Source organism: Pseudonaja textilis, chromosome Z (assembly GCF_049901715.1).
Source record: "Pseudonaja textilis isolate UNSWEBS1 chromosome Z, rPseTex1.2, whole genome shotgun sequence".
Lineage (NCBI taxonomy): Eukaryota > Metazoa > Chordata > Lepidosauria > Squamata > Elapidae > Pseudonaja > Pseudonaja textilis.
In genome coordinates, this window is record NC_142008.1 from 82,472,062 (window position 1) to 82,481,874 (window position 9,813).

The 9,813-nt window shown below is 40.9% G+C and overlaps 1 protein-coding gene across 8 annotated transcripts in view; it reads right to left on the minus strand.

Moving 5' to 3' along the window:
• Positions 1 to 9,119, minus strand: part of SLC20A2 (solute carrier family 20 member 2) — a 74,391-nt gene extending 65,272 nt beyond the window's left edge. For 6 of the 8 annotated variants that reach the window (XR_015740070.1, XM_087916283.1, XM_087916280.1 and 3 more), the window contains exon 1: positions 9,009 to 9,119. The gene's annotated coding sequence lies outside the window, so the exon portion shown is untranslated. Of the gene's footprint in view, positions 1 to 1,247; positions 3,947 to 9,008 lie in introns of those variants that run through there. The other 2 variants (XM_087916277.1, XM_026719584.2) reach the window with 2 other exon arrangements.
• Positions 9,120 to 9,813: the final 694 nt, after the last annotated feature.

Below are 9,813 nucleotides of genomic sequence, written 5' to 3' on the forward strand. Positions count from 1 at the left end.
TCAAATAAGTTAAGCAAGGAGTACAAACTGGAAAAACAAATTAAAGTTGATAATAACACAGGAAAATAACTGAGGAGTATACTGCTAGAAAAATTAAAATAATTTTAAAGGTTTATTTAAGTATCAGAAGTGGGAACTTGGTGAGAGTTCCTACCATTATACAGCAAAGAGAAAATATGAGTAGATATCTTGCATGAATTAATTTTTTTAAAAAAAACTGTACTGGAAAAACTAAGCCTAGTAAAAATAAGAAATAGCAGAAACCAGAATAGTTCTAAAAGAAGTAAAATGTAAAATTATCTTTCAAACGAAATATTCTTATCTTAGAAAATGTTCTTCATATTGAAATATTGCAAAGAAATCAGACCTATATGTTCTGATAACTAATAATGTGAGTTGTTTAACAACTGAAAATCAGCTTTGTGTCTACAAACAGAAGCTTCTACCTCAGCACCAAAATAATAGTACAACTGCAAATATATCTATGAAAAGGAAGAGCTATTATATATTTTAGAATTTTAACATTTATTAGCAAATATTAGCAGCAATAATTGAAAGGATGAATTAACAAAACAGACAGATCTCATAATAAAACTAACAATAATGAAAATATGCAGTTACAAATTATAAAGTGGGGACCTGTACTGCAATTGATATTTTCAGTACATCAGTCTCTAAATCATGATCAAACCTATTTTATACTATTATACTCCCTTTACATACAATATTAACATTATAGAGTTTATTTTAGACAGCCATCTTAGTATAGAAGTTAATGAAACAGGCTAGAAACTGGAAAACTCTTGAGTTCTAGTTCTGTTTGGATATAAAGTTGAGTGACCATGGGCCACTTTATCTGAAGCCTAGAAAGGAAGCAAGGGCAAACCACTTCTAAATAATCTTGCCAAAACTGCAGAATCTTGTCCGGGCAATCTCCAAGCACTGGACATGATTGAACAGAAGAAATTAAGATTTTATTTATGGATTTTAGTAATATGTTATTCATTTCATGTTGGCTGACAGATTATTTTCCCACAGACTTGGTGGTAACCATACTAGTGTTGGATGCTTTGTTCTCAATGAGTTACTTGCCCTAGTATCTTGCCAAACAGAAGCCTGCATTCTTTAAAAAGATAACAGATGGACTAGATAATTCTGATATGTTACAGAAGAATGATTGTGGAATTATATGCATTATATTCTAAGGAACCTAGAGATTGTATCATGAAAAGAGTATTGGTTCTTACCTAAAACACATCTTCTGGATGTAACAGGAGGAGAATCCAAAGCGTGGGACATACCCAAGCTAGTTGTCCTAAGGGTGGGCCTTGAGCTCCCACCTCCGTGTGAACTCTTTGTAGTACTCTCCTTCCAAAGGCTGCTTCCACTAATGCAAAGGTATCCAACTTATAGTTCCTGATGAATGGAGATGGTGATGCCCACGTTGCTGCCCTACAGATCTCTTGTGTATTCCAAGCCGCCGTTCGGGTTGCACTCCTGGTTGAGCATGCTGTTATTCTACCCGGCAGCTGTAATGACTGGCTTTCGTAAGCTTTTTAAATACATGCTCTGATCCACCTGCCTATGGTTGATGGTGAAACCTTTTGGCCTAAAGAACCAGGTCTGATTGATATAAACAATGCTTCCATCTTTCTAATGATCCTTGTTCTCTTAATATAAATGTGTACTGCTCTCCTTACATCTACCAGTTCCAGACATAAGTCTGGTAATACTATCTCCTGAGCTCTATGGAATGTGGAATTGATCTTCGGAATAAAGGTCGGATCCAACCTTAATAATACCGTTTGGATGGAATACACAAAGATCCTCCCTCATGGATAAGGCTGCTAATTCCAATATCCCTGATATAATGGCCACTAGGAAGGCCACCTGAAGGGTGAATGAGAGCAACCCAACTGACCTCAATGATTCAAATGGCTCTCTCATGAGTACCCTCAGCACTTTAGTCAGGTCTCAAGTGAGCTACCTGTGTATCACTGGTGGTCTTAGGTTGGTAGCTCCTCTGATGAGATCCCATAATCCAATACTGATGTTATCACTGTTACCTGCCTACGTAAGGTGTTGGGAGGCAGGCCCTTTTCCAGACCCTCCTGGAGGAAGTTCAGCACCTGTGTCACAGTGTTCAACACTGTGGTTGAGTTGATGTTTCTTGGAGCACTAGCTTCCAAATGCTTTCCAGGTAGCATCATAAATCCTATTAGTCGATGGCCTCCTGGAGGCCTGGAGCATTTGTATTATGTTAGCTGAACATTCTAATTGACTTAGAGTGGCCCACTCAAGCATCAGACAGTCAAATGAAGCCATTGTGGCTCTGGGTGTTGTACTGCCCCCTGGTTCAACTCTACTCTGTCTGGAGGGATTCTCCATGGTTGGCTACTGACAGATCTACCAGATCCGCATATCACAACCACCTGGACCAGTGCGGTGCTACAAGACCTCCACCCTTTCTTCTATCACTCTCTTGATTACACTCGGTATTAACGGGAGTGGGGAATATGCGTAAAGTAGACCCCTGGGCCACACCCCTTGGAGAGCATTGGCCCTCTCCGTCCCATGTTGGGAATCTTGAGAAAAATCTCAGTAGTTGTGCATTTGCTGGGGGCGCAAACAGGTCCAGGACCGCATTCCCGAACCTGAATGACAGTTCCCTGAACAGGTCCCGGTGCAGACACCACTCTAAGTGCTAAACTGTTGTTCTGCTGAGCCAGTCTGCCTGAACGTTCTCTGACCCCAAGATATGTTCTGCTCTAATTGATAAAATATGTCTCTCTGCCCAGTGGCCTAATCACTCTGCTTCTGCCTAATTACTCTGCATGAGTGTCAGGGAGTGAGTCCCTACCTGCCTGTTGATATGTACCTTGGTGGTCACATTGCCCATCAGGATCAACACTTGCTGACCTACTACTTGTCTTGAAAGCCCTTAGAACCAGGTGCATCACCCTGAGTTCTAGCCACTTGGTATTGTTTTTGAGATCTGTCTTGGACCACTGACCCTGTGTAATCTGGGTCTGGCAGCGGGCCCCCCAACCTACTAGGCTGGCATCTGTTGTAATGGTTAGTCAGTTGGGTTCCTTGAACCAATATCCCTTGTTATGGCCTCTGATCTCCACAACTGGAGGGAATGCTTCACTTGGGTGGGACTCGTGTCTTGGTCCTCTTATTGCCTTTGCCTGCTCTCTGGTAAGGCAAAAGAAACCACTGCAAAGTTCTTGCTTGCAACCTGGCCCAAGGTACTATTGGGATACACAATATCATTTTCCATAGTAGCTACAAGAGCAAGTCCAGGGCCACCACCGGATCATTGTCCTTATGCTGTCTTGTTGTTCCTGTGACAGATAAACCTCACAGTAGTGTGTGTTTATGACTGCCCCAAAGTGTTGCAGTCACCTTGTCGGCTCTAGATGACTCTTTTCGAAGTTCACAGAGAACCTGTGTTCCTGCAGTGTCTGTTCTGTTGTTTCTAAGTCTTCCTTCGCCCTTAGAGTTGAGGCTGACTGTATTAATATGTCATCCAGGTAGCATTGGATGCGTTTGGGACTTGTTCAGAGATGAGCTGCTACTGCTGCTACTGTACTTGGTGAACATCCTGGGTGCTGATGATTGGTCAAATGGTAGAGCTCTGTATTAGTAGTGTCTTCCTGTGTAACACAAGAGCGGAACCTTTGATGTGTCTTGGTAATTGGGATGTGTAAGTATGCGTCCATGAGGTCTACTGATGTTAGGACATCTCCCTCTCGGATGCTCCCTAGGATTGACTGTAGGGATTGCAATTTGAATCTTTTGTAAACTATGTTCATTCAGTAACTTGAGATCTAGAATTGGTCCACACACACAAACACACACACACACACACACCGCCTTTTGCACAAAAAACGGAATTGAGTAGAACCCTTGTCCCTGTTCATTCTTTGGTACTACTTGTACCGCCTGAATGTCCAGGAGGTGTTGTCCAGGAGGTGTTGCACCACTATCTCCATAATGACCTTTTTGGCTCTGTCTCTTGGCATTGGGCACCTTCCAGATAAGTTTGGAGGCATGGAGAGGAATTCCAGATCTATGCCCCTTTTTATTGTGTCCCGGACCCACTTGTCCGAAGTTATTGTTTCCAATTGGTCGGCGCATAGGACCAGTCTTCCGCCGAAGGGTGCACTCCCAGTGACTGGAAAGGACTGCCACCACATGTACAGTGATGACCGCCTATATGCTTGACCAAACCTCCTAGGCAAGATCTTTCTCTTGTCCTTGATCTCAATCAGTAGTGGTTCGATGGCTTCCCCAAATAGTTTGCCCCTTTTTACCTGAGGCAGAAGCTAGTTTCCACTTAACTTCAAATCCGCCTGCCAGTAGCAGAGCCAAACCAGACGCCTTACCACCACTGAAGCTGCTATAGCCTCTGTGGCGTACTTGATCCCACTGAGAGTGGCATCAGTTATCAGCTCCATTGTAGCTATTATTTAAGTCTTGTTGCAATTGAAGAAAATCAAGTGGTGCCTTTTCCTGCAAACTATATAAGACTCCCCTGCTAAAGAATGAAGCTGTAGAGGTTGCGTTTACTGACCATGCAGCTGCCTAGTGGACATTTTGGAGGGTCTGTTCCGCCTTCTTGTCTTCCCCTTTTACACCATCTTCCACCTCATTGGTCAAAATGGTACAGACGTGGAACCTGCCACTGGACTGTCTATTGTGGGAACTGGAATTAAATCCGTCAGTTCCACCTGTGGGGAAAATGACTGGTCGGTCCAACTGTCCTTCCATAACTTCCCTGAATAATTCAGGTGAAGGTACCATTCCTTCTACCTTGGTTCTTGCAAAGAACCTGTCTTGGATCTGATGGTTCTAGATCAAACTCCTCTGTCGCTGTAACATTTCCCAGGCCTTTTGCTACCTTGGCCTTCCCTAGCAGCATGCTGATGGAAAAGACAGGCTTTGCTTCATTTACCTCTTCATCTAAAAAGGTTGACACTTTCTGATCATCCTCTCCTGAAACTGAAGCCTCACCTTGGGTGTATGACCTACTTGAACTGGATCACCAGAAGCCCAACTCCTCCCTTGCTTCTCCTGCCAGTGAGGAATGTTGTGACTCCTGCCTTTTCTAATTATGTACCAGGTTAGGTCTATTACATTGTCCATCCCTAATCTCTGACAGCATTTCCAACGTAATGACCCTCATTTCCTCCCTAAGGGACTGTTTTCTGAGCCCTGCTGCTGTAGAGGTAAAGCTGGCCTCTGCTTTCTCTTGGGGTAAAGCTCCTGGTCTTCACTGCATTCCTGGGGCTTCCCTGCCTCTCTGTTACACACATTTTCTTCCATACAAAGACCTGGTTGAAAAACTGCTCATTGGCGACCTCTAGTTGTCACACTTTTTTCCTCATGCTTTGTTCCCATTGTTCTGCCTGTTGCAGCGTGGAAATTTCCATTCCTCTCTGCCTTCTTCTCAGCTCTTGCACTTCTTTGGGGCTGTCGCGCTTTCTCCTAAACAGCCTGTCAGAAGATTGGCGGTCCTGTTTCCCCTTCGCCCAGTGGCTTCAGGATGGCCAATTGCTTGCTATTCTGGTCCTCCCTCTCTGCTGGCTGATTGCAGGACTTCCCGCTCGATCTATGGACACTGCGGCTTTTTTTTCTGAGCTGTTTAGTACTCTGCTGGCTTGCCCAAATCCCGGACTCTGTCCTTTGTGAACTTCCGCCCCTTTGCGCTTTTACTTAGTTCATTGATTTTACTTCCCTTTCTTTTCAAAATCAAAGAATCCAAAGTATAATTAATATTCTTTTCCTTGAGCATTCTCTTCTCATGTCCTCTTTGCATTAAGACTGAGTCAAAAACTGGGCATGCACAGTGGAAGGAGGCAGGACTAAGCTTTGATTGACTGTCTTCAAGCAAGGAAGCAGAGACTACCCACGCTTTGGATTTTCCGACCTGTACAACTGAGAACAAGCAAAAAGTCGTTAAGGGATAGTATATGATAAGCTATTTAGTAAAACAAAGCAAGTAAATAACATGCAGTGAATAATGCTTTCATTTTTACTGGGATCACCACAAATACATATAATACCAATAAATTTAACGAAAAACATTATTTAAAAATCAAACATATTTAATCCAGGCATATAAAGTGTGCAACAATTCCACAGTTCAAAGTGGTCTGGTTTAAGATACATTTACCCAGTAAGCTGCCAAAAAGACATGCCCAATATAATAATTCCTTTTTTTATTTATTTACAGATTGCAGAAATGAATGAAAAATGCACCTTGTTAATGAAAGGGTCCACCTACACAGCCATAAAACATTTCAGAAAACTACTGCTAAATATGTAATTTAATTTACTGTTTTTTACATATAGTTTTATTTATTTTTAGTTCCAGATTGTTTTTTAGTTATACTGTATTATATTTTAACATAATTTGTATTAACCTTATATATTAAGATAAAATATAGGTGAAATAAAAACTACAATTTTAATTAATTACTCTATTTCTTTTAACATTGTTTTGTTTGCTCTCTGAATTTAATTACTAATTTTTACTGTCTTTTAAAAGAAATTGAATTGTGAAACAGTCAACAGACTGGCATAACCTTGATCCAAATAAGTTGTTCTTTGCAGATTTTAGATAATTATATAGCCTTTGCTCACATTCAGATGTCATAGTATCTTTTTAACAGCATAAGACATCATTCTTGGAAAATAATCACTCACATACGCTTCAAAAGAAATATATCTACAAAATCCGATTCAAAATTTTACAAAAATTATTTTGCTTTGTCCATTGAAAACCTTTTATCCATCAAAAATGAAAATTATCTTAAGATTAGAAATTAATTTATTTTACATTACTGCATAGAAACAAAGAATATGAAAACAAAATAAAAGATGAAAAAAATATATTTAAAAGAGCTTCTTAAATAGGAGTCATTTAGCTGCATCCAAGAAGTCTTTTCTGAGGCCCATTCTATGGAACATCAGTCTTCCAGAGAATAGAGCAAAATGTATCTTTCTGTACAATTGGATGAAAATCAAATGGAACGACAAACATTACTATCAGAAAGCAGAAAATATGATTAAATGGACAGTGTTCACAATATAAAACAATAAAGAATGATCAAAAATAGTTACAGTTGTTGTTTGTTTATAGAAACGTATAAAATTAGAGGTAAGCAAGATGACAAAATCAAATAATTCCAGATTATTGAGCTAAAATATACTGCAAGAGCTCCAAACAGTAATTCCAACCCATAGAGACAAACAGTAAAGTGGCAGATATTTATTTATGTATTATTTGTCACTTATTTTTCCATGGGGCTCTTCTAGGCAGCATATAGCAATAAGATAAAGAAATGAAAAGAAGTGTAAATATAACAGTAGCAAAGTAATAAAACAATAAACAATGAAAATGAACATAACATGAATATAGTATATGAAAATAAAAAAAAATGGATGGGTGGAGAAGCAAGAAATGAGTGAGGTTTGCTATCTAGTGTAGTACTCCCCACTGGGTCCCCAGGCTAACCGGCCAAGCCAAGTCTTCAGGCTCTATAAGAGGGTGGAGAAGATCTCATCTGGAAGAAAAGGATGTTCTAAAACCAACCTTGGATGAAGAGATGGCCCAAAGTAATTTTGAAGAAGCCATCTTCAAAAACCTTGCAAAAGATATGCACGCTCTAACAATTTGAAGAGAGGTAATTTGTTCATGCTCCTGAAAATTAAATAGTCCTTGGATGCTTTCAAGGCTTATTTTCTTATATGTTATAACATTTATGTTAAATACCTTTTTAGTAATATATTTACGCAACTCAACTATTTTTACTTTAGTTTAATTTAATTTTCCTTTAGGTTTGATTTAAAGTATCATTCCAACCCAAACAATTGGTCTTAACTTTTCTGAACAGGCTATATATAACAAGACAAAACATATCTCTCATCATATCAAAGTCTCCATTTCATGTGGTCCCCAATGCTATTTTGCTTTGTTAAAGTCATGTGGTAAACCCTCTGCATGAGATTAACAACCTGCCCATGTCCAACCAACAGAAGCAGCATTCTGTGACTATAAGGTCTGTAATACAAAATTTCTCCTTTAATTGATAATAGTTGAGGCATGTTAAATGTAAAACGTCATGTAAAATGGAATAATTTTATGTCCATTTATAACAGGCAAGCAGTCCTGCTTTATGGAGAAATGAAAAATAAACAGCTCACAGTCAGAAATTTAAATCCAATAAAACCATTTAAAGTGTGCTTATTCCAAAGGAAGTCTAATTTAAAAATAAGGGTGCCATTCTTGGAGAGGAAACTCTTGTAGAAGTTGTATCAATACTAAGTGAGAAAGGTCGGTTTGAAACCCTAATTTACATCTACCCTACAACAGTAAATTTAATTTTCAGCTGTCAGGAACACACACATCTTTTATCTTTAACGAATGCTCTTTTCTTCTCCTCAGCGATTCACTTAAAACAGGAGTGCGGACTGATCATGTGATTCCTCAAGATTAGATCTTGCGGGCTAGTTGCTTAGGGCCCGGATTACACTAAACCCATAAGATGGGGGATGTATGAACTGCGCATCAAGTGAACAAAGATAGCAAAGCACTAGGTTTGCATATTTAATAGCAAGCCGAACAAAAAAAGAGCAGTTAACAGAAAGTTCCGACCCCTGCCCTCCCTCTCCCGGAAAGGTCCAAAGCTGGCTGGAAAATGCATTTGCGTCAACACAGGAATAAATGCTACTTTCCCACTTTTTTGTCATCACCTGGGTGAGAAAAGCCAATCGTTGATTCAGCACCCGCTTTTCACAGCATAATCCCCACCATCCCCAATCATCCAGTAAAACTGGCTACCGTCTGACACTCTAAATACACTCCACGACTACCAACACTTGCCAGGGTTTCGAAATGCAAAAGCAAGTCACCTTCCCTCTAGCTCGGCAAAGACACAAACTCAGGAGCCGCTCGTTCGGGCGTGCGCGCGCCTGGACGGCCAGTTCTATTTACTCACCCTCCAGCCACGCGCTCGCTGCACCCGGCGCCTCGCCTACCCGCTCTCCGCAACTGCCGCTAAGCACGCCGGCGGGACCCGGATGCACATCAAACGAAGAAATAAATAAATAAAATGGCCAGCGGAAGTGAAGGGAGGAGGTGAGATCGGGAAGGAGCACAATCCGGACTTCCGCTCTTGGCTTTTCCTACCGCAAAGCGGAAGATGACCTGACGCCAGAAATTGGTGAAGGAATCGAGGATTTTATGGCAGCGTCACAGCACATGCCCAGGAAGCAATTTTAGGTTGCTATTCTCAGGCGTCGTAGGTTGTTTTTTTTTTTTCTCAATTCGGATAAAGTGCGACTTCGATACCTGCAAGGCTGCAGTTGAATGAGTCAGAGGATTAAGAGACCGCTGAGGCGGTTGAGACTTGCTATAACTTTAACTTGCTTTAGATAAGGGAGTGGGGACACGGAAATGGGAGAAGAGAATCTAAATCTCCTAATAGCCTAATTTTTAATGGACCATAGTGCAGAATTCCAAGGACTTGCCAGAAGGGCATTTCTCTACGTTTCGGAAAGAACACCAATCGAGCGCCTAAGAAAAGGCTGCCCACAACCCCGAGTCTGGGACACCAGTGCCCTCTATCTTCTACCTGGACAAGCGGCACTATCTCACGCTGGAGGGTCAAAAATGCGGTCGTGGAGTTGAATTGACGGGTTTTTCTTGTTGTTGTTGTTGTTTTTTTTTTGACCCGGTATCCGAGACGTCTTTTCAAAGCGCTGCGGATCTGAATAAATAGTCGCTTCTACCACCCGCCAACC